At 39.6% G+C, this 24,886-nt stretch overlaps 1 protein-coding gene across 2 annotated transcripts in view; it reads right to left on the reverse strand.

Moving 5' to 3' along the window:
* The window catches only part of LOC140238094 (poly(rC)-binding protein 3-like), a 236,303-nt gene that overhangs the window by 147,907 nt on the left and 63,510 nt on the right, over positions 1–24,886 (reverse strand). For both annotated transcript variants that reach the window (XM_072318024.1, XM_072318022.1), the window contains exon 2: positions 9,425–9,511. The gene's annotated coding sequence lies outside the window, so the exon portion shown is untranslated. The remainder of the gene's footprint in view (positions 1–9,424; positions 9,512–24,886) is intronic.

The raw sequence follows: 24,886 nt of genomic DNA on the forward strand, positions 1-24,886 counted from the left end.
CCACGAAAGACCCATCTTTACTCACCTTCCAGACATTAAGCCCCCTTCTTTTTTTTTTTTTTTTGGTCTCCTGGCTCTTTTTTGCCTACCCCCACTCCTCCCCATGATAGTACATCCTGCCTAAATGAAGGAAAAGAGTAACTGTAAAATGCAGAAATATTTGCTGTAGATGAATTTTCATGTATTTTGCGCTACTTCTTGCTAGCGTGAATTCCAAAACCCACACAAATATCTTTGCGAGTTTCTCTGCACGTTTCTCTGCACATTTTGAAAGGGTTGAACCTTGCTTGTCATGCTTGTCGTCAGTGAGGTAAGCCCCTTGGTATGAGTGTGTGTGTGTGTGTGTGTGTGTGTGTACACATGTGTACTAGTAGCATTCATTCGAGCACGTGTGTATGCAGTGGCTTCTGCCCATTAAAATGGCCTGGGCAGCAAATTCATTTTAAATGCAGGGAAACGCCAAATCAAATTTTGTCTTTTCAGTGAATTGGATAAAAACATAGCAATTGCACAGCATAAATTCAAGAACCTGTGCAGTATGCCTTTGAGCTGTTCAGCACGAAAAATTAATCCCGAGAAAATAACGGTTTCACTATATGTTACAACATTTGCTGGTGGAGCTTCAAGTGAAATTTCATCTTAAAAATAAAAATTTACAACTTAGAATTTATCTTCACTCAGCTCAAAGTCACGGAACAGCAAGTTGATAACACCATACAATCTCCTCTACTTTACAAGTTGATGCACATTGACAGAAAAAAAAAGAAAAAAAAAGATGCCAAATTCAAGACATTCCATCCAGATACATAAGGGTGACATAAATATTAAGTGGAAATGATTTTAACAAATCAACAGTGACATTGATGTGATTACATACCTACTGATTAGAAGCAGCAGCTCTCTTTTTCCATCAAAACTTTTGTTCAGTCTTTGGGATGTACAGGCATTCCAAGCATGCAACAGAACTAAATTCATGCCTGTCCTTAGAACCTCCACTTCACAAGGAATTATTTTCACACTTCAACAGTACTAATGAAGGTCTCCATTACCATAATGCAAACCCTCCCTGGTGTAATAAACTATTGTCATAGAAAACCCAATAGCTCAGTTGTGTGCAAGGAATAATTCCAGCCTTCAAAAGACATGAATATCGTACCATTTACATCGTCTCCGTAGCTGATGAACCTAACCTACTTGTATCCCCACACTTCCAGGTGAGTCTAGTATGTGAGGGAGAAAATTGTCTCCAAGAAGAATCTGTGAGATAAATTAGATTTCATATTACTCCTAGCCGGGATCTGATAAGACCAGATGATTCCGTGGGATGAATTACATGTTATAATACTCCTAGCTGCAGCCTGAAATTAGACCCCCTGGAATCTTCAGTTTAAAAAAAAAAAGGACTATTGAATGAACAGAATATAAAACTAAACTATTTAAATTTTTCCAGCAACTTGTCAAGAGCGGGGCTTAACAAACCAGTCAAGTAAATGTTCTTCAAACTTGTCCATAACTGACGCTGTTCCACCGTTCACACTGCCATATTTTCGACTGCTCACTAGACTATCACCGATGTCTCATAATCTGACTTAGGCCCTATATGTAATTGGAGACAGATATCATTTGTATCTTTCTACAGATCAGCAATTAGTGCAACATTAACAATGAGCCCTATGTGTCATTGCACATATATAGCAGTGAACATCCCTGCACATGTGTAATGTTGTACAACTGTATATACACATATCATGTGACCTTCGGCTCTAATGCACACTATATAAATGTGGGCTTGCTTTGTACAGTGTTACTTACTGCCAACCGTCCCTGGCTGCTTTATAGATGTATACCTCACTTACAAATCAACCTCCCTACCATTTTTGAAGTCAGCCGACAAGCTGGGCTCCAACTGTTGTGAGCACTGCCATTAATTAGTAAACATGCAAGCGAAATAAGCTTGCACAGAGAGAATTCAGGCAGGGAAAAAGTGATGGCTGGTTACTTGAAACATAAAAAAAAAAGTGTTGTTGTTTTTCAATCGGATGTACATTCAAACATGTGACATAGACGTAGAAGCACACACACATACATTCTAATACTCCCCTCCTATACAAGATGTCAAACCGTAAGTATGTAAATCAATGCACAGGAGGACAGCACTGTGAATTACCACGGAATACTCGAGTGATTGATTAGAATGGAAATGGTGTTGTTCATAATAGTCTGATATCATAAGGGGTTCCATGACATTTGCTCCTGCGACAATTGCTCCCATGAAATATCTGCATGATAAGCCAAACATAACACCCACCCACAAACGTAACCCTCGCACTAATCCTAATCCTCACATCAAACTAAACCTAAAACCCCATCACAAGTGACAACCCTAACCCTAAGTCCTTGGAGAAAATAACAGTGGAGCAATGGGGGGGGGGGGGGGGAGTTGAATTATGAAAGTTAATGTGTAAAGAGCTAGGGAGGGACAAGGAAAAATACATGCCCATGTGCAAATCCACTTTGGTTGACTTTACAGCTGATTTCAGAGGAACACTCAACCAAAGGTTTTTGCTAGCCACCGAGAATCAAGAGAGCTTGACCGACCACGTTAAGTAGAGTTTTAGACAAGCATGAATGACATATAGGGAACTCTGTTACAGGGCGTTTAACAGCCAAGCCACATTAGTCACAGTAAATTTAAGCGCAAGGATAAACATCACAAAAGAAAAAAGCGAGCCACAGTGACAAATCTGGGAACATTAGCTGCAAAATGGCTTTGTGCTGGAAGGCCACTTGGCTTTTCTCCCTCTGTAACAAGAGGCTCAAACATTAGCCATGTTGTAGCAACGATGATGTAAGGCTTGCTTTATGACTCAAAAACATAACACCAAAACATTCTATCTCCCTCTCTCTTTCACACACACACACACACACACACACACACACACACTCCCTCTCTCTCTCCTAATGGGGGTGTCTTGCAATATGTTGTCCGAGTCTTCGCACATTACCAAAAACTGTCTTTGTTAAAAATAAGCCGTATCTGTCCACCAGGTATTGTCAGATACATTAACAACATTCAAAGCACCTATATTTAACAAATTTCTTCAAAGCTTTCTTTTCTCCTTGCTTCATGCACTGGTAGATGTTGAGCATTAATATTCCATGTAAAAAAACAAAACAAAAAACCCACACTTTTAGGACAAAGTTTGCGGAAATTTACCCCTGGCTACACTAGCCTGTTTTATGAATTGTGCACATGGTGCTCTGATAACATAGGCCTACATAATGGAAGTGAAAGCATTTAATAAAATGGTCTGGAATAGAGGCTAGGAATAGAACAGGGTCATAAATAGGGTCATCTCCCAATTGAGATGATTGAAAATTACTAGACTCTGCCAAGACACAACCTCAAGAAGTAACTAACCAGTGTGATAGTTGAGCCAAATATTCAGAAATATTCAGAAACTATAGTATCAGAAATTTCTACCCACTCTACGTCACAAAGCATGCAACCAACAAAATCAAAAGTTAGGAGCCTCAGTTTGGCAGATTATCTAGCATACATGTATCTACAATCTGGTCTGCAAATATATAAACAGCCGGTGCTCTTGTCAAATTGGACATCAGGTACAAAATTATATGTCTAGTTTGCCATGGGTGACAGAAAGTGGTCTTTAAATTGTGCATTGAAGTTTTCATTCCCTGAAAACTTATGATCAGAATAATAAATTTGTCACTTACGCATCACAGTGCAAACCCGAGGCTGACGTGAAATATTTCTATACTTATGTCTCCATACTCACAAATACTCATTTTTAAATAAACTGAGCTTTAGTGTCTGAGTCTTCCATCACCTTAAACTAATCAATGAAGAATTTAGCCCAAAATCATGTATACACAGTTAAAAAGTGAAATGCTACGCTGTGTTCTGTCATTTCAGTAAGAGACTTTCCCCATCAGGTGTAACAAACCCCAAACCAATCAATGAGGAATTTCCACCCCGAATCATGCATGGTTAAAAAGTGAAATGCTACCCTGTATCCCCTCATTTCAGCAAGTGATTTGCTTGTCATGTGTCACAACAAGGCTCTTCCATGGTCCCCCACTCACCATTGATTTAAATCTCATTTCATCTTTTATTTCTTCTTAATTTTACTAATATTTCATTACTTCTAGTTGGCATTTTCATCACAGAGGTACATTTTTCCTCTAAACTTGTTGTTGAAGTAAGTCAGTACTATTTTCTTTCTCCCTTCACGAGGGCATAGCACATGCCCTGCATGTAAGCAGGTGACAAAATGTGCCTCATGTTTCCCAGGTAAGCCATCGATGTCCTCTCTAAACCGAGCTGAATCATTCTATGATCAGAGAAACCTACATTCTTGGGCTTTCTGTCGTTGTTGCTTTCTGTGCCCACAATATCCTCATGGAAATACTGTACATTACGAGTATTGTACAAATCCCCTGCGATACTTGTGCACACAATCGTGGCTTTGGGGGAAATCATCGATTTGGAGAGAATTTTACTCACTTAAAAAAGCAAGTGCCCGATTAGGAGTTTGACCACAGGCTTAGAGGCAATCTGGCAAAATTGATAAGTATTTTAGAATCCCTGACGTTTCCTGTGTTTTGCCTTGATGGTCTCCTCGTCACATCGATGACTCACGGACATGCAAAAAAAAATTGCGTTGAACATAAACACTTTGAGCTCTACCTGTAACAGGCTTAGGTTATTAAGGCTAGGTGGATCCCTAGCATGACCTAGAACTAGGCTCTTCTCATCTGGTGATTAAAAGGGCATTTTTATGTGTTACTGGAAAGATATCCTAAGAAGAAGAGCCAGGGAATACAGACGTGTATGTCTTGATACAGCAAAGTAGCCCTGAACATGTCATTATCACTGATCACATTTACTATGGAAATTACGATGAATACATGCTTTTATACATAAAGTTTTGAATTTTTATCAAATGATCCACAAAGTAGGAAGTGGATTTAGTCAGGACTCAAACATATCACATTATCAGTTTTAAAAGATTTTATCAGTAACATTTGGACAAACATACAAAATGAAGTGTAAGGTATTTCTTTGTAAAATAGAAAAGAAAAACAACCCTCTGCACAAGCTTTTTCAAAATCTTTAGGATGTGAACATGAGATTTCACAGACTGTGCAACTATAGATTTGAACATTCAAACTTGATAATGATAATGATATGAAATATTTATTGTAAACTTAACCAACATGCAGGAAGCAATGGCAATGCTTTCATCTTACTTTAAGGGTTTCTTGGGCAAATAAGTCACTAGATCATTATTTTCTGGTGACTCATCACTCAGTGACATAAAACCCATTTTCAACACGCATCGTGGGCACAGACAACTATTACTACACATCTCTCTCCAAAGCTTAACATTTGTTTTCTCTCTCTCTAATCTCTCCTAGATAATAAATACACACACACACACTGACAATGTGGGTGGCTATAAATGTATACCAGGGCCCTGTTTTATCAAAAGATATAATCGATTTTAAATTTCCTTAACACAAAGGCTGCCATAGACTTATGATAGAAATCAACTTTATGATTATCAATTCTAACTCTTCATAAAACAGGGCCCAGAACTATATTTCCCTTAAAAAACAATATCAATAATAGGACATAGTACTAGCTTTATCAACAACTATACATGCCATTATATCTAGCGAGTCTAATTTTTTTGTGAATCAGGACTTCCGCCAATTTTGCGAGAGGTTAAATTGGGATCTGGGAGTACAGTAACAAACAGAGAAATGTATGCATGCATGTTGCATTCGTGTCGGGATCACAGCTAACATTTTTGCATGTTGTTAAATTCGCAAATAGTACCCGGACCCTCAAAATTCATGAAAATAAAGACCTCATTAAATAAATGGCCTGTGCAGTATTGGTCCTGATAATGAAATGCGGGACATTTTTTTCTTGTTTACTTTTGTTCTAATGGTTCTGCATATTTTGGGATGACACACATCAAATTTACAGTTTGGATAAATAGGCCACCACCAGGACATTTGATTCAGAGTTGGTATTTCTACAGAATCTACTTTCATTAAAAGCAGTGAGCAAAAAACTCTGCTAGATGTGGAATTGGAGTTGTAAGAACCTGCTTCCAGAGAATGGGAGGTAGACAAATCCATCAGTACCTCACACCACTGAGATGACCCCAATGAAGTCTGTACCAAAGAACTTTCACTACATCTCAGAACACACGCATAAACTCATCTTCCCTGTGATCTTCCTCAAAGGTTTAAGGCAGCAGCAAGCAGTGAAAATAAAAAACCTGGAATAAATCAGGGCGTAATCACGCACTATCCATCACCGAAGGCCATGTGTCATGGCCAATCCATTCGGCCCTTTGCCCAGTGGTCAATTTCTGGCCACTGCCAGGCAATGAAAGGCTTTTTGGAATGGGAGTAACTGCTAGAATGGGTCGCCTCAAAATGGGTCGATCAATGGTACACCACTTTGCCCATGATTCCGTCCAGAGACTATACAGGGATCCAAGAGCACCTATTACACTACTCCAATCACAGAGATTCCTTGCCATATATGCCTTCTGGTGCAGTGAGCTTGATAATACGGCGGAAATGCCCAGAGATTCCTGATCAGCGAGTGACTGGTGCTACAAATTGCACTATATTGGGAGAAATTTGGAAGGTCAAGTGCTTTGTATGCTTTAAACGCACTCCAGTCAAAATCAACACGGGGAGGGGGTGAGAATGGTGCTGACCTCAATCTTTAACATGTATTTTGGCAACTCTACCGATCAATATACATAACTCAGACAAAGTGCATGACATCTTGGCATTTGGAGCACTAAAAATGTAGCTTTCACAAATAGGTTGAAAGATGTAAGCCTGCTAGGAAGTAGGCCAGGATTTATCCAAATAATCCAACTCAAGCTCCGGTTTATCCTTTAAAAAGATTTCTGCATCACCCTCATTCCCTATTCTCTGCCTGTTTCTGTGGTAACATATACAAATTATATACACACATTATGCACTTTACTCTGGATAAGAGCCATGACTTATACTTCTATGCCCTCCTTCATCTTCCAATTTAACAGATTAATTACTGAAAAGAAAAACAATGGTGAATATTCTAATGCTATCAAGTTCACTCAGAATAAAAGAAAAAAACAGAATGAAAATGGAAAGATTTCTGATGGAAAAGCAATCTGTATTTACTATCAATTGGTACAGCTTGTTAAGCTACTGGAAAGCAAGACATTTTCACAGGATGAAATTTTCGTAAATTGCCACTGGCATTCAATGCATATAGTGCAGACCAGAACTTTTCGCATGCATTTTAATTTTGCAAATCTTGGCTCTCGCAAAGTTAAAATGCACGCAATATCCAGGTTTGACAGCACTTCAAAATCATTGCGTGCAGTTGGGGGCAGGGGTGATGATCGGCAATTTGGAAAAAACTCCATAATAAAAAGTTACTGAACTATAACATTGGTTACATTCATGTTATCTGTATTAACAATGACTGGATGATTGCACTTGTTGCACTGCATAGATTCCACTCTTACTCAAGAGATAGGAAAATGTGAGGGCATTTTTGTCTTCCTGTTAAGCAACCATTCAGAGGGAGAGACAACACTGAACTCAATTTACAAGTATGAGACTCAGGTCAATAGATTGTCAGAATGGTGCACTTGAAATTCTAGCTACTCATGCTGGTACATGTACATGTATGCTAAACACGCAATGGTGCTGGCATTTGTAATTTTTTTTTCTTCTTTTTGCTGTTGTTGTAGTTGAGTGGCCGTCAAAATGTCTCTGTGCCAAAAGATAGCTATAATGGCCAACCTTCTCTTTTACTGGCTCGCTCAGGGAGAAAAGGGGTAGAAACACTACATGACATACATACGTACACATGACATGAAGGACTACATGTACAATAAATATGAGAGCGAAAAATTTGTTGTCGGCACACTAATGTTGAAATACTCACGACCAATAAAGAGATGACTGAGAATTTTATCTCTACACATCATGGTGCAGCGAAGTGCGCTATGTTTCCAAAGCTCTACAAGTTCTATCGCACCTCAACACGAACCCCAAACCAAATCTTCACACCTTTGCATCATCGCTGGGAGAGGAAGCGGGGAATGAAGATAGCGACGAACGCCACTGACAGACTGGTTTTGGAGCGGGATAATTCCATAATTCACCCCAGTGTTGTGTTTCTTTCCCAGCAAATTGGAATTTTCCTATGACAAACAACACTGACTGATTAGGGATTTACCACATAAGTCTGTGCCATCTCTGAACTCACTTGCATAATCCCTAGCCTCAAGGGGGAACAAAATTACAAGAAACTCCATTCTCATCATAAACCTTTCTAAGGTTCACCAGTCATCTTTTCACACTATTTTCTTTTTAGTTTTACTATTTTTTCTAAATTCTATCCTTCTTCAAGCCCACTGCATAAAATTGTGTATGACTCCCAGTCATTTAAAACATAATTTTCCCTCCAAAGTCAGTGACTGTTTTCTGAAGAATACAAACAAAATTGTATCCCTATATCTTCTGAGCACCAAACACATAATTTAAAAATGCTTCAATCTCATTACTACACTACTTCAAGGGAACCATTGTTCCAATATTGCTAACACCCAAACCAATAATGTGACAGCAGCATGTGGTTTATTTCATTCTCATACTAGTATTTGAGAAGTATTTGTAGTATCTAATAAGTACTACTTGCAATGTTATCTTAGTTTGGTCCAAAATTGTATTTCTGCCCCGTATCTTTTTCTATCATCTCTAGCAGAACATATACTTTACATGCATGCTTTCAGGTAGGTCCCATCATATTTCTCTGCCATTTTCAGTGAAATTTAAATTTTGATTAACTGACTATTATATCGTATTTTAATAACATTTCACTGTAAATCCAAGTTGGATATCATTTGTTATTCTATTTTGCTACATATGCTTTCATATCATTTTATATCATATCATGCAGCAGATGATGCAGTTACTAATAACAAGAGCCCGGGTGAGGATCATGACTTCAGTCATATTTGTATTTTCAAAAATTCAAAACATATAGAATTTTGAAAAGTCTCCTTTGAGGCACCTGTTAATTATGAAACATATTCAGTTTGATGTACCTTCCACGAAATACGAGACTGGATGTATGTGACCCAAAGACGGGGAAAATTTCTGGAGATGCTGAAATCGAACCCCCGAGAATAGAATAAGAGGGAAGCGGGGGTAAATTTGCTAGAATTGGCTGAAACCTGAATATTGGGGCAGGAACACTTACAGGCAGGGAGGAGGAGGAGAAGATGAGGCGGGCGAATCAGAGGAGGAAGCAGATATGAATATGAGATGGAAAGGGTCATGGGATGGCAGCGACGAGTGCTCTTACCGGTAATCAGATGCTGTATGATTTTGACAAGACGAACAGAACGGGAATCTCTGGATGTTGGACTGATGGTGGGCAACTGTCTCTGGCCTGTGGAGGAGAAAGAATAACAACGACGGGTTTGAGATGCGATCACACCGAATAGATATCTCGATAGTCTACTCCTCGATAACACGACCTACTTGTAGCCTTCAGTGGGTATCGATTTGGTTGCTACTGCTGAACATATCCCCCAAACTCATCACAAACTCTGCCAAGTTGCTATAAAGAATTAGCAAGGATGTGGCAAATAACTTGAACTTTGTGACCCAAGTCCAAACGGTCATTTACAGGTCACAGAGACATGGGTAGGGAACTGATCCTAATCAGTCCCAACCTTGATGACAAGGAAATATGGTTGAGTCGGGAACCAGACGGTATTCAGTCAAGACAGTCTTCTTATTTGGAGTGAGGCTTCACTCTGGTGCCCATAACTACCTAAACAGAACTTGGGCAGGCTCAAATGCACCGCTTTCCATCAGAAAAAATTAATGATGCCCCAATTACCGCGATGGATTCGGTTCCCTCTACCGACAGATTATAGCGATAACAAGATAGAGACCTTTAGCAGCAGACAGTGGCATACCGGCTAGTGAGAGTGTGAGAGAGAGAGATGCACAACCGGGCGGATGAAGATGACGGTGGTGATGAAGGAGGTTGAGGAGGAGAGGAAGAGCCTCCAGGAGCAGTGGGGTGGTTGCTAGCGAGCTCAGGACTGAAGTGAAGGTGCAAGCAAACTCTCGCTAAGCATGCCACCTAGGCAGCCCTCTACTTATCTCTCTCTCCGTCTCTCTCTCGCAGACACACAAACCTGCGTGTGCGCACACACAAACACATCCTTTACTTCACGCGTCCAGCGGGTCCCTCAGTCTCTCTCTCTCTCTCCCTACCCCTCTGCCTCGTTCTCTCTCCACCTCTCTCCCTGTCTCTCTCTCTCAAATCAATATCCAAATTAATTTGGCCTGCAATCAATGCTGGGTGAGTGCTTAGTCCCAGCTAATGACATTACTGATGCAGAGTAGCATGCTAATGAGCAACGCCATGCATTGGGGGCCTGTGCTCTCCCTACAGCTGGTCTACCGTCGACAGATGCGACATTTGAAGGAGAGAGGGAGACAAACTGACGGGGATGGCGAGAGAAGGAAGACACCGAGATAGCGGGACGGTGAAAAGGTGACGAAGAGCCCAAATATCGGATGTCTTCTCCTGGAGTCCGGCTTGGCTGCCTACAGCTGACCAATCTTATAACATTCCTATGATGTGCATGCTCTCTTAACAAAAGTCGTGGTGTATTGACCAATTCTTGAAGTTTGTGATGAGATTTAATTGTTGTTAAACCCCAACTTACAGGGTATCGCATGGCATGGACTTTGTTTTTGCTATATGACAGATACAAGGGTGGTGATTTGGCTCACGTCTCCCTCTGACCAAAGGACCTGGGTTCGATTCCCGAGTCTAACTGAGCAATGATGTGTGTGATCGTATTGTCCCTCTGAAGAGGCAAAACATGCTGTCCCTCAGATGGGATATTAAATGGATGTCCAATGTGTGACAGAGTCACAACTCATTCACGTATTTAAGATCCCGCTTCATTTATTCATTGTGAAGAGTAGAGTGCAAATCACGGTAAAGTGGTCCTGCCTCACATCAAACTAGACCCTATGGCAGATCAGCTAGTGCAGCTGAATATGGGCTATCCTGACATCTTCTCAGATGGAAAATGAAACACACAAACAAACATCATTCATAAGCACATACAACAACTTATTTCACCTTGAAAATTCCTACCAACTCCAACAACAACAACAACAACAAAATTAATGAATAAAAATTTGCAGTTTTTGGCCAGGTTCACGCTTTGTAACAATTCAATGCATCACTCAGTGCAATCATTGTAATGTAGAGCAAGATATTGCTGGTTTCTTCATGCACCCAGTTGCAACCCTCGTGTGTGCATTTGGCTGCCGCTTTACTATTATCAATGCAGGGGACTCAATGATCTTAAAAGCAACAAGCATTGAATGTACGACTAAAATACTTAACGTAAAAACAGGCTAAAGTTACACACATAATTTATGTAATTAACAAATTCCATAAATGGTATCTTTCATTTTTAATTCATAGCCATAACATTGATATTTCATTGGCATGTGTTTTGAAAACAAAAACATATAAATATAAAGTCTCCCTTAGCCAGACTATGGTCCTCTTCAGGATAGAACTCCAGTGCACGCTGTACATTGTTGGGGTTACATTACAATAAAGACTCTTATCACAGGACAGGCATAGATGTGCCAATAGCGCCATACCATAGGACATTGAATTTACCAAATGGTAAGTGCAGGGCAAAAGTATTTGTGTTCTATAAAAAGAAAAGAAGGGTACTTAACATCCATGGAGATACCTACAGTTCAGACATGTCACATACTTGAGCGTAATAAACCTAAAAATCTAAGACTCAAGCTCTATTGCCTCCATAGAATAACCAACTTACACCATACGTACCTACCCACCATCTATTTATCTATCAATTCAAAATCTACGTAGGTGGACGTCTTTCTGAAACTTTTGACTGCTGTGGCAAGGATGGAATTAGCATACCTTCCCTGCGCGAGCTCGCGTGCCGACTCACCAGTTGTCTTGCTCGTTAGCGTCCAAGGCTCAGCACAACGTCTTGCGTCAAATGTTTAAGCAGTCTTAATCTAATGATTTTACAATGCTCATTAGTTGTGGCTCATATTGCACGTGGATAGAAAGAGTGACGGAAGTCAATAGGAGAAGACTTTTTGATGGGTCGCTCTGCTGGCTCGCCACAGACACAACGTGACGTTGATGAAGTGCAGACGAGAAGAACAAGGTTTTCTTCCCGAACACCTAATCAATCCTTTCGCTATCAATATTCTATCACGTGAATGCCCTTTGAATTTTTGATGCCTCTCAATGCGTCCCATTCCTGACTAAGATGAAGGGAAGTTGGTTTTTAAAAAAGATTGGAAGCATCAAATGACGACGCTGCTTCATCACTTTGGCGTTCTCTCTTTCTTCCCCTCCTTCTCATGTTCATTCTTTCATTCTTGATTAATAATCTTTCTATCACACTATGTACCTGCACACCATATACTCTAAATGACTGGTGACAGTAAAGACACTAAAGTGTGCAGAAACATGACAACACTGATGAAAAATCCTGCAAATACATATGGTAAAACGGTAAATGACAATGTTAACTGAAATACGTAAACCCATACTGATTCGTTTGAGATAATGCCGAACTCTGTAATGGCTTGTTTCTACAACTTTAGCGATAGGGCCCTTCATTTTTTTCTCCTCAATATTATACCTTCTCTTCCTTGATTACAGCACACCCCATCTGACTATTTTTACACTGCCAAAACACTCGCCTCCACTTCTAATTAGGTGACATAACCTATTCATTAGATGGCATACACTAATTAAACAAGTCCTTTTAATAGATCATCGACATCGCATTCGTCCAAAATAGAGGGCAGCAGAGTGAACCTACGTGCACAGTCTCCTTTCCCCTTTCTCTGAACTTGTGTTTACATGTCTTTTTGAAACTGAAGCAAGTGGCCAACTTCTGCCAGTATCATGTACATGGAACTTGAGTGAGGTAATTTTCAGTAGAGATGTAGAATTGATATGAATTGTATTATACTGAGAATGTAAAGAGCTATGTAATATTTTTTTTTTTCTGGGTTTGCAGGAAAGAAGCAATCTTGTCTTGGAGGATGGATATAACGCAATATGTTTGATAAATTCAATAAAATGTGAACAAAATGTTTCTTGGGAAACAAAACTTGTGTATTTTAAGGTAAAATTTTAAAAAAAATACAAATGAGAACCCTGGCAAGCAACTTCTCATCATCATTTCCCATTGAGTCATATCTCTGAACCCTTGTCCTCCACACATCATGAATGATCTGTCCCTCGGCCGAACACGATGACCCAATAAAATCCCACATTTACCCCTATATATGTTCCCACAAACCCTTCCAAATGGCAGATTCAGCACCTGGTGCGGCAGGGCTTTGCACTTTGCGAGAGGAGCGCTCCATACAAACACGATCATCACACAAAATGTCCCCCATCCTGCATTATTCAGTGTACCATTCTCTTGCCAAACTCACTGCTGTCATCCCCCACTTCTTGGTGTCCCAGCATTTGATCAATTATTCAATGAATGCAAATCACAGCTATTCTTCTCTCCCTTTTCAATGCTGTGACATACCTAAGCAGTAAAAGTGGCAGGATGATCAGTATAAAATGTTCTACAATTAAGAGTAAATTAATCAAAGGTGACAGTTATGGTCAGGACCTAATAGAGGCACACATACATCTTTTCTGCAGGGCAATGATACTGTACATGTAGCTAAAAACTGGATGTGCATTAAATGTCATCTACCAGGACTCTCCATAATTGACATGGTTGCTTTGATTAAAGGTATTTCACTCTTTGTTTTTTCCAAAGTTGTGTCAATAATACCCGATAGTTTTGTTCAAAGTTTTGTTAATAACACCTGATGGTTTTTGCAGCAATGCTGAAGGTATGATCTACAGTTTACACTTTGTTCATGTCTCCCTTACAGGTGTACTGTGTATGTTGTCGGCTGAGAGCCAGAAGGGCGTTATCACAATTTGGTGGGTAATGAATCATTGGTATCACATTGTAGAGCTCAATCTCCCCTACATAATGGTGTCAATTTCAAATTACTTTCATTTTCTGTAAAATATTACAAATCAAAACCACAAGAGTGCTATTCTACCTGATACTTGGAACAATTCTTATAAATCTTCACACTTTTGATTAAATAAACTCTTTATTTCACGAAAATTGATTGTTTTATTTATGCTAAAATCTTAGATTGCAATAGCGCCCTTACAGTTCTCAGCTGACGTTACCTTTAAATCAACTGGTGTATTCAGATAATCAAAAGGTCAATATTAACTCCTTTGTGACTCACAGTTTCACGGATTATTTCAGACAATAACAGATACACATAAGACTTGACCGAAAACCTATTCTTGAACTTGAATTTTTTCTCACATGTGGATAAAAAGACTGATCCTCTCACATAAAGAATACCTACAGGGTGTACATGTACATTGTTAGAAATCATTAGAATTTGTATTTGTTTTTACAAAGGTCTCAGTGTACATAGACTTGCTTGTAGTTTATCTTCCTCAACTTTCTTGTTTGGGAAGTCATATACTGTATGTACATGTAGCATTAGAAATAAAAGTCAGGGAGATGTTGCTGAAACAAGAGTGAGACTACTTGAAAATAATGTGTTTTGTTTTGTTTGTTTTTTTCCATCAGAGAGTGAAGGGGCATCATTACAAACATGGCAGACTGTACGATGCAGTCCGTCCATCAAAACTGGACCAGATATTCTCCACTGAATAACCAACTCATTATTTTTCCCCCTTATTCTCTTTGTAACCTGACACCCACTTCACTCACGACAAGGCTTTGTTTTTGGGGGGTTTTTTTATCTTTCTAAAAGAGTCACTTTCATTGCAAGCTTTATACCACATCTGCTTTTGCTTCCACAGCTAGTTAAATATTCATTTTAACAAAATCATTCCACAAAGATAAGCATCAGTTTGATATTGCAACTTGGAATAAGAGAAATTGACAAAAATCACTCACATCAACTAACACATATTTTGCACTATAAGGGTTTGAGAGCAGGACATATTACACACACACACACACAACACACACACACACACACACACACACATAAAGAGAGAAAATATGGGTGAATTCTGTGTTTTGTCAGACCTATTAGACTACTGACACTGCACTTAATGAACGACTTCCATGTATTAAACTGACATAAGATGTTATACAGGTGTAATCTACATATTGTACATGCATGGGACTTCATGCATTTACTGGAAAAAAAAATTGTTTTAAAGCTGTTTATGCACTATCCGCTTTGTGTGATTTCATAGCAGATGAGCCAGACATGTGTCCCCAGTGTATGTCCCCCTCTCCTATTTAACTCCATATCAAACTCTGTGAGATGGAGTCTTCTTATGAAGAGAACTACACCACATATTTGCTCTTCCCCCACCTTAATACTGACATGCCAATCAACTGCAGATTAGGTGAAGGGAAAATTGTGACTTGCACTTCTTATACTAGTCTCAATTCAAGACACCGCAATCTGATGATAGTGTTTCCTACACGGAGTATAGTGAGGTGCCCGCACCTCGTCAGGGGCCCGAATACCGTCACCCCGCTTAAAATTGTTACAAGCACGCTAAACAAAAATTTATGCTCGGGACTGTGTTCAGTACGCTTGAAACTTGACAGGGCTACCACAACCAAGCAAATTGTGGTGAAAACCGAACAATTTTTCGCGAAAATCTGAAATTTATATGAGGAATACGTGTTGTAAGTATCATCACGGTCACCCGCACGCATCTTTTATGTGTATGTCTATGGGAACATCACAGTCACACGCACACGTCTTTTACATGCTTTGGCTATGGGAGCGCGGGTGACGAGTTGCGGGCCCCTTCCTTAGCGCACAACTATTCCGCATCGTTTGCGTTTGGTGACAATAGCTGCATATTTTCGATATCGATCAGTAAACTTGTGTTTCCATTGGAATCTTTAGCATTTTCCCTGTATGTGGGTTGGATTTCAAAGAAGTTCAGTGACAAAATGTGATTCAAATATGCACAAACATTAACTATGACGAGGTGCGGGTCACCAAAGTATACTTACCAAAATTTATGTCAAAAGTACAGTTGGTAACACCTTGGAACATACACTCTTTTTTTCTTTTCTTTTTTTGTCTATTCAACATTTAAAATCCTGTACTAAGTTATCACCGTGTGGTGTGTATGTAGACTGAGGAAACATAACTGTAAACTAGTGTATACATTTTTTCCAATTTTTTTTTTTTTTTTGCTTTATTTGATCCAAAATAGAATATGCAATGATACAAATATAAATGAGCATTTTTTTCTAAAGTATTACATATCTTATCATCAATATCAATCATTTAGCAACCTTCATTCAAAGTGTATTTCCAGACAGTCTCACAAATATATTTGTCCAATCTGTATTTCTAATTTCTCTTCCATCATAACATATAACAAAATTGTTCTATATATCTTTAACTTTATCACAATACAAAAATAAATGTGAATATGTCTCTATTTCATGTTGGCAAAAAGAACAAATGTTATTTGAAAAAGAAATGAAAAATGTAGAAGTTGCACACACACACACACACACACACATTCATTGCCTTTACAAGTTAGCTATTTTCACTTTAAAAAAAAAGAAAAGAATGTGAGTCACTTCATGTGGGACGCATTGTATGCCAGTTTCCCATGTTCGTCTCCAACACAGGCATCACTTGAGTCTAAGAGCAATCAATTAACGACCATCATGGCCTCATCTGCCTGTCAAAAATTAATTTTAGCGCTTGAAAGACAAGATGAGAGAGTTTAATATCACTCGTGTGTTGAAATCACCCATGTTCCATTTTGCACATTTGAAATCTTTTCCCACTGAGTTGCTTACAAGTCTTCCTCTTAATCTCATTTCAACTTTGAGAGCAATAAGAAATCACATCATATCATTCCTCCTCTCTCTTTGCAGTCAAAATTATTTTTCTTTTCTCGGCAAAACTTATTTCTATTCCTAGTAAGATTCACCTTTGACAGAATGTCAAGTGCCAGGCTCTACCACTCTCATAGCTATGCTGAAGCTCGGTGAGGACATATCGTATGGCTGTTTGCTGCCTCGCTGGCCCCGGCTAGAGGCCGGCAGAATTGTTGTCTCAACTATATCGCTGTTCCCGCTTGGTTTTCCATAATTTTCATTTCTACGAATATCCCGAGTATGCTAGGGGTGCCGGAGAAATGCAGCTTGATCTTTTTCCACCACCAAGAATTAAACTGATTCTGTCGTGATGTTTTTCTTCCACAGCAATGGAGTGGTATCCTAGCAGTATGTCGCCTGAAGGGGATCCTCTATCGAGTCTCGTTCACATCTCCCTTGGAACCTCATTTCATTTGGAAACTCTTCAGCTCACAACTGATAAGTCACATCAAATGACTTCAATTTATCACTTGATATGATCACTGATGATAGATAGATTCACTGCATTAAAAAAAAAGTATTTTGCTGACATTCAAGACAAACATCTTTATACTTCCACGGTACATAGTAGATTAATAAAAGCAAAATGGAAGTGATCAACAGTCTGAATCAATCAAATGTATTCTGAAACAGGTGCACATGTCATTTTACTTTCATCTAATTCCACTTTCAAGCCCCGACTACAGCTTTTGCAACTTATGCAGTTCACAAAAAAAAAAAAAAAATTTGGTTCAAGCTTGTCAAAATGGACAACTACCTCATAAAATCTGGGATGTATTCATGGAAATGCCTTTCTTTTCCATCATACATCAGCAATGTTACTGTCAAAAGATTGGTATGAAGTACTTTTCCTATTATATATTCACTTGCACTTCATTAATATGATGCCATTTTCATATGAATGAATGTGAAACTGAGTTCCTATGACATTCCTTTTTTTTTTCTTCCAATAGTTCCCTGAGGCTGTGAAGCTTTTGTATATATCATAAGAAAAATTATTTCATGAGAAAAATGTTATCAATCAAGCAGGAGTTTAACAAATTATGCGACTAGATTCTGCAGAGTAAAGCATGCAGCATAATACCCTGAAAGGACAAATGTAAGTAAATCACAGATGTGGTTGCAACTTCTGGGTGGTAGCCTGCCTTGATTACATCAGGACGAGATTGATTGGAACTGCATAATCTGAGACCCTTTGCCTCCGGGGAAGTTAACAGGGGCTGCAACTTTTTTCATAATTATATATCTATCGAAAGGGGATGGGGTTCGTCAGATATTGTCTAGCCAATATCTCCTCGCTGGGCCATTCAAGAGATAGGGATCGGGAGATGGGGAATGAGGTGGGGGATGGGTGGGTGGGGGGTTGGGGGTGAGATGCTAGTTCATTGTTGGCAAGCACATTGCTTCTGGCACCACGATCCCGACACCTGAACACTTCCATAACGGGGACGGAGGCAGTCATTATCGCCAAAAGATCACCAAGACATGGATTTTCTGTATAGCATCTGTGTAGTCGTGAATGAAGCTATGTTCTCACATAGCGTCTGTGTAGTCAATGAATGAAGCCATGTTCTCTTGTTGTATCATTTCCTTGAACAGTTCTCCTTGGCATTTTGCTATTATCTAGTCAGTAGAAAACGTGTGACTCACGATACACATTCATATAATATCAGCATCACGCGACAGAAGACAGTTATTGCACCATCTTAAATAACTTCCTTCCACTGATAGCTTTATTGTTTCCATTAATCATATTTATGTGAAATCAAAACTTTTACACAAGCAGGAAATCTACGAATAAAATTTTAATATCTTAGCTCAAAAGGTCAGTTTGAGGAAAGACAATATGATAACATTCTTCCTCAAAGGTAATGCATATTGAAGTATTCTTTTTCGTTACAAGTCTGTCATCTCATTTCAAATTTCTCAATGAAGTCATTTCTTTGTTCATATGAATTAGATACCAAAAAAGTGAATATTCATTGAATTTCTGGTTCATACTCCCTGAAAAGCACAGGGCCCAATACATAAAAATGGAATGGGTTTATGATATTGAAAAACCAGGATGGACGCTCCATTCATACAGCTATCAATAACAGCGATTAGTCGTGTCATGATTTGAATGGCCACACAAAAACAACAGTATTTATATGTCAGTTAACATAATAATCGTGATTATTAGTGAGATCTGAATTGCACACCATTAAAAGTGCCACTATAATGAAATATTCAAATTAATGAAATAGTCACTTTTTTTCAAAAGTCACATTGATTTGCCATATGTGAAATGGGTTTTTACGATCCAACGATGCAAGGAGCTTGCTGGACTTTTTAAAACAAGCGGGTCCAAGTCAGGTCAAACTCTGTGACTCACATATGCACTGTTTGGCCTCACTCAAACCAGTGCAACTTGGGTTGCAATTTTCCTACGAGAACTGGTGTGATTTGGATCACAATTTTTTTGTAATGCCTGTGTATTTGTGAACTAGAGAAAAAAAAAAGAAAAAAAAAAGGTGCGATATGAATCGCGATTCAAATCAAGCTTTTTCGGTGTGTGTATACGGGCCTAAAATCTATTCCTTTTTACCCCTGTAGGAAGCGTGAGATACAACCTGCAGGAATGTGAAACTTCTAATGTGTTGACTCTGTAAATAATCAGCTGACCGTTGAGGAAGATATACCTGACAAGTAATCCTCTTGGACTTTGGTCCTAACTACCGCTAGCTGTCGGTTGTTAGCGTTAAGAGAGAAGAGAGACTCGGCACCAGGTCGGTGCACAGATTCTGGGGAGTTTTGTTTGCAAACAAGCTCCATGTATCGGTGAGCACAAAGGAATACATGCCACCACATCTTGGGGGTGGGGTACAGATCGCGAGTCACTGACACTCTGTGTATGCACCACTATTTATACCACTGTGCCATCTACTTGGCATGTTTGGTTCATGTACATGACCAAGGACACATTCGTCTGCTGGAATGGCTTGGAGAAAATTGCATCAACTACCACTGACTCTGGTGACGCACAAGTGCGGGCTTTTTTCCATCTTGACAGTCCATATTTATCGTGTTATGTTCAGGAGACATTCCGTTTAGATTCATTCCTAGGACTGGTGATTCATCTCCACATTTGCAAACAAGATTATCAAAAGCGGTGGCCTTCCATTGAAAGCAATCCTTATCACAACAGAAATTTTAATCTGTGCTCGCTATTAAACTGGCATCAGAAAAGTACAATGTGAAATTGGAAAAACACAGTGCTTCCTGGTTTAGCAGTGAGGAATGAAAATGTGACGTTTGGTCTTTTGTTTGCTGATTTCTTTGAGCACAAATATCCTCACATCATGTCGGGATTCACAACCTTTGATCTCCAAATGTTTCCAGATCATCAATTTTTTAATATGTTATGGTTAAAATTCAAAGCTATAACAACACTGAACCAGTGCCTCATTAAGACCTCATTCATCCCCTTCCCATGATCTTGGAACAAACTATGAACTTCTTTCTGATATTGATATGTGATTGATTCCAGTTTTCCAAGACTAGTTCCATTTTCCAACGATATACATTGCTTTAATTGCTCTCGATATATTGAGGGCACAGGCTAGATTTACAATTTGCTGATGAGATGTAGACAAGAGGGAAAATACAGGAGCTGCAACATAAGCAGAAATTCTCTCTTTTCTCAGAATTTTATCTGTGTCTGGGGAGTGTAGAACCCAGACTCGGCTCTGTCTTTCCACAGCAAGCAAAGTATGGTCCTCTAGTGGAATCAAACTCTCTGAACACTAACCCTGTGCCACGATTGAGCTGAATTCAGCTGTCTATCAAACATTCTGGCAACAAACCTCCTCCAAACAGAATGTTGTCAAAGAATGTCTCCATTTCAACAGGTAGTTTGTCTTTTTCTCCTCCATCACGATACTCTATACTGTTGTCAAAGTACTGTATATGCCGCATATTTCGCGAGGTTTTTATTTTCGCGAATTTTGCGAGTCAGGTGCTAATTGCAAAAATTAGAGACACGCGAAAATAATGACTCTGATCCCGATATGAATGTGACGTACATGTATGTATTTCTCCGTTCATACAGTACTCTGAGATCACAAATTTAACCACTCCCGAAATCGTCGGGAAATCTAGATTCACAAAAATTAAAACTCGCTAAATATATGGCGTATACAGTATTTATTTTTGTAAGTGATATGGAGACATAGGTGCATGTGATCCTATCATCCTCAGTTGAACTAATAATTGACTAGCAGTATGAATGCCAATCACAAAAATATTTGACAGTCTGAGGTTGACTGCTGGGCCAATTCAGGGTACTGCCAATATGCAAATGTCTTCCAGCAAGCCCCTTTTCAGATGCATTGTGGGATGGCTCCGCAGCAAAGTTAAATCTGGTCTAGGCTGTATCCCGCTCACCAGAGCAGCACACGAACAGCATTCACATGTAACCGGGATGAGTCAGGGAATATGCACCACACATGGTATTGCTTGCCAACTAACCAACCCAGGTCATATCTTTCATCCAGGGGTATTTTTGAAGATTCCTTTGCTTATGATACCACTGTGTGACCAGCACATCAACATTGCAACATGGCAGTGATGACCCATGACTTGAATGGCCACATATCAGCCAAATTGAAAATCTGTAAACTCTTTTCATATGCCAAATTCAAACCTTACGGGAAAACAGTAGTGAATCAAATGCATGCGCTGATTAAATCGTATCGTATATGGATGTGAGGCGGGCGGAAGTGACAATGCTACTGAGCTACATCCTACAGTGCATTTGTTACTGGGCTCTACAATGGTGCTTTGCGCATTATTGGTGGTACCCCAAATTCACAATGCTTATTGCTTGCTTTGTCGGGGGTTTGTCCTCTTTCCTTCTTTTTTTTTTTTTTTTCCTCGCTCTTTCTTTTCATGGCTCGTATGGGTACAAGCGATACACAATGTTGTGCTGTATTCATGATCATTATGTGAGTGATCAATAGTTATATACAGACTGTAGAAATTCGAGCCCACGTCAGTTAAAGTACGCATGCCACATGATTGAAATACCGCACTCCAAAGACAAGTTACTTGTCTTTGGAGTGTGGTATTTCAATCATGTGGCATACGTAGTTTACAGTCACAGTTGCACTATTCAGTACCAGTATACATTTTGCAGATAAAGTAGATACACAAGGCACCTTGACATTGATGCAAAACTGGTTCAATTTGTTGTCTGTCCTTCTTTTATTTATCTATTTATTTTTTTCCAAACTTTTTTTCAGACTGCATGACATTTTAGTGAGCATTGATCTCATAAATGTACTGCGGCACTCAGGGGGAAAAATGTGCCACGCACAATGCTCTTTTGCTTTTATCCTCTATACGTATTGATCCATCAAAGCCCTGTGTATCTTCATAAAAATATTTCCTTCTGAAATACTTTTTATACATTGTTTGGAAAAAAAGAAAAGAAAAAAAGATGTGACATCTCAGAAGGAGCTGGGCAAGGAAAAGACACCCCAGGGTATCTAGCACGTACGTCAAGTCTTGTGAACAGCTCTCAAAACCGAAGTCCCGACTCCGTCGTGAGAGTATCGGTGCTGCCATGGATGCGACAACTACAACTCGTGGGGTCAGAGGTCACAGCGCCACCTGCTCCGACGGACCAGTCCTGCGGATGCTCTTGTTCCCGACCGGAAACTCAAGATCGATGATGATCAAGAAGAGCTCGCAGTCCTATCCCTTTAGATATTCTTGGTTCGCTCTAGATCTCACGTCTCCACTATTCTCCACAATGTGCAGCAGCTCCCCTTGACTTACTTTTGCTCTCCTTTCCCACCTCCTTCATTCTCTCTCGTTCTATCTCTCCTTCTACATTGTCATGTCATGTCTTTCACTCTCCTCTCACATCTCCTTCATTCTCTCTCGTTCTATCTCTCCTTCTACATCGTCATGTCATGTCTTTCACTCTCCTCTCACATCTCCTTCATTCTCTCTCGTTCTATCTCTCCTTCTACATCGTCATGTCATGTCTTTCACTCTCCTCTCACATCTCCTTCATTCTCTCTCGTTCTATCTCTCCTTCTACATCGTCATGTCATGTCTTTCACTCTCCTCTCACATCTCCTTCATTCCTCTCGTTCTATCTCTCCTACATTGTCATGTCATGTCTTTCACTCTCCTCTCACATCTCCTTCATTCTCTCTCGTTCTATCTCTCCTTCTACATTGTCAAGTCATGTCTTTCTCTCCTCTCACATCTCCTTCATTCTCTCTCATTCTATCTCTCCTTCTACATCGTCATGTCATGTCTTTCTCTCTCCTCTCACATCTCCTTCATTCTCTCTCGTTCTATCTCTCCTTCTACATTGTCATGTCATGTCTTTCTCTCTCCTCTCACATCTCCTTCATTCTCTCTCATTCTATCTCTCCTTCTACATTGTCATGTCATGTCTTTCTCTCTCCTCTCACATCTCCTTCATTCTCTCTCGTTCTATCTCTCCTTCTACATTGTCATGTCATGTCTTTCTCTCTCCTCTCACATCTCCTTCATTCTCTCTCGTTCTATCTCTCCTTCTACATTGTCATGTCATGTCTTTCTCTCTCCTCTCACATCTCCTTCATTCTCTCTCGTTCTATCTCTCCTTCTACATTGTCATGTCATGTCTTTCTCTCTCCTCTCACATCTCCTTCATTCCTCTCGTTCTATCTCTCCTACATTGTCATGTCATGTCTTTCACTCTCCTCTCACATCTCCTTCATTCTCTCTCGTTCTATCTCTCCTTCTACATTGTCATGTCATGTCTTTCTCTCTCCTCTCACATCTCCTTCATTCTCTCTCATTCTATCTCTCCTTCTACATTGTCATGTCATGTCTTTCTCTCTCCTCTCACATCTCCTTCATTCTCTCTCGTTCTATCTCTCCTTCTACATTGTCATGTCATGTCTTTCTCTCTCCTCTCACATCTCCTTCATTCTCTCTCGTTCTATCTCTCCTTCTACATTGTCATGTCATGTCTTTCTCTCTCCTCTCACATCTCCTTCATTCTCTCGTTCTATCTCTCCTTCTACATTGTCATGTCATGTCTTTCTCTCTCCTCTCACATCTCCTTCATTCCTCTCGTTCTATCTCTCCTACATTGTCATGTCATGTCTTTCACTCTCCTCTCACATCTCCTTCATTCTCTCTCGTTCTATCTCTCCTTCTACATTGTCAAGTCATGTCTTTCTCTCCTCTCACATCTCCTTCATTCTCTCTCGTTCTATCTCTCCTTCTACATTGTCATGTCATGTCTTTCTCTCTCCTCTCACATCTCCTTCATTCTCTCTCGTTCTATCTCTCCTTCTACATTGTCATGTCATGTCTTTCACTCTCCTCTCACATCTCCTTCATTCTCTCTCGTTCTATCTCTCCTTCTACATTGTCATGTCATGTCTTTCTCTCTCCTCTCACATCTCCTTCATTCTCTCTCGTTCTATCTCTCCTTCTACATTGTCATGTCATGTCTTTCTCTCTCCTCTCACATCTCCTTCATTCTCTCTCGTTCTATCTCTCCTTCTACATTGTCATGTCATGTCTTTCTCTCTCCTCTCACATCTCCTTCATTCCTCTCGTTCTATCTCTCCTACATTGTCATGTCATGTCTTTCACTCTCCTCTCACATCTCCTTCATTCTCTCTCGTTCTATCTCTCCTTCTACATTGTCAAGTCATGTCTTTCTCTCCTCTCACATCTCCTTCATTCTCTCTCGTTCTATCTCTCCTACATTGTCAAGTCAT

Source organism: Diadema setosum, chromosome 14 (assembly GCF_964275005.1).
Source record: "Diadema setosum chromosome 14, eeDiaSeto1, whole genome shotgun sequence".
In the NCBI taxonomy this organism is placed as follows: Eukaryota; Metazoa; Echinodermata; class Echinoidea; order Diadematoida; family Diadematidae; genus Diadema; species Diadema setosum.